The following is a 317-nucleotide window of genomic DNA, read 5'->3' as shown; positions in this document are numbered from 1 at the left end:
TACAAGAATGAAGAAACCATGAAACCAACCTAAAATCACTGCCAGCACTTAGTTAGTTAAAGCCCAGGAACCACTTGTGTTACACCGGTGAAGCAGAAGCTCCGAAAGCTGTCCGAGGAGCCAACCATAGGTGGGTTCTTTACTGGCCATAGGTAGGTCCCTTACTGCTGGATCCTCTAAGCAGGGAAAGATCGTAGCTAGTATGAATTGGAAGAACGATCATACCGAACCCAGGATCCTGCAACTATTCTTCCTTCGTTCAAGACTCGCTTTTCTCGCGGGTTGAATGAGTGAGCCTTGGCCATACATACTGAGAT

The sequence above is a fragment of the Triticum dicoccoides genome, chromosome 6A (genome assembly GCF_002162155.2).
Source record: "Triticum dicoccoides isolate Atlit2015 ecotype Zavitan chromosome 6A, WEW_v2.0, whole genome shotgun sequence".
Lineage (NCBI taxonomy): Eukaryota > Viridiplantae > Streptophyta > Magnoliopsida > Poales > Poaceae > Triticum > Triticum dicoccoides.
Note: the sequence above shows the minus strand (reverse complement) of the source record.